Genomic DNA, 271 nt, shown 5'->3' with positions numbered 1-271 from the left:
GTAAGGCGGACGGGCGAGTGATGCCGCCGCTCCGGCTGCAGCGGGAACGCGGGCTGTCGTCGTTAGTGTCGCCCTCGGTCGATCTTGTACCGCTCTGTCCGCGCTAAAAAGCTCGGGGGTATTTTTTCCTTTTTTTTTTTTTTACTTTTACTTTTTTTTTTTTTTTTGCCGGGGGGGGGGGGAGTGGGGGGACAGGGAGGGAGCCTGTAATGGACGCTGGAGCGCCCGGAACCGTGCCTTCGAGATCTTCCGTTGTGAAATTTTAACGTGT

At 55.4% G+C, this 271-nt stretch overlaps 1 protein-coding gene across 3 annotated transcripts in view; it reads left to right on the top strand.

The window, feature by feature from the left end:
• FNDC3A (fibronectin type III domain containing 3A) overlaps window positions 1-271 on the top strand; it is a 175,523-nt gene that overhangs the window by 1,208 nt on the left and 174,044 nt on the right. The gene's annotated exons all lie outside the window — the stretch shown is intronic.

This window comes from Canis lupus, chromosome 22 (genome assembly GCF_003254725.2).
Source record: "Canis lupus dingo isolate Sandy chromosome 22, ASM325472v2, whole genome shotgun sequence".
Lineage (NCBI taxonomy): Eukaryota > Metazoa > Chordata > Mammalia > Carnivora > Canidae > Canis > Canis lupus.
Note: the sequence above shows the minus strand (reverse complement) of the source record. Positions and strands in the feature narration are given on the sequence as shown.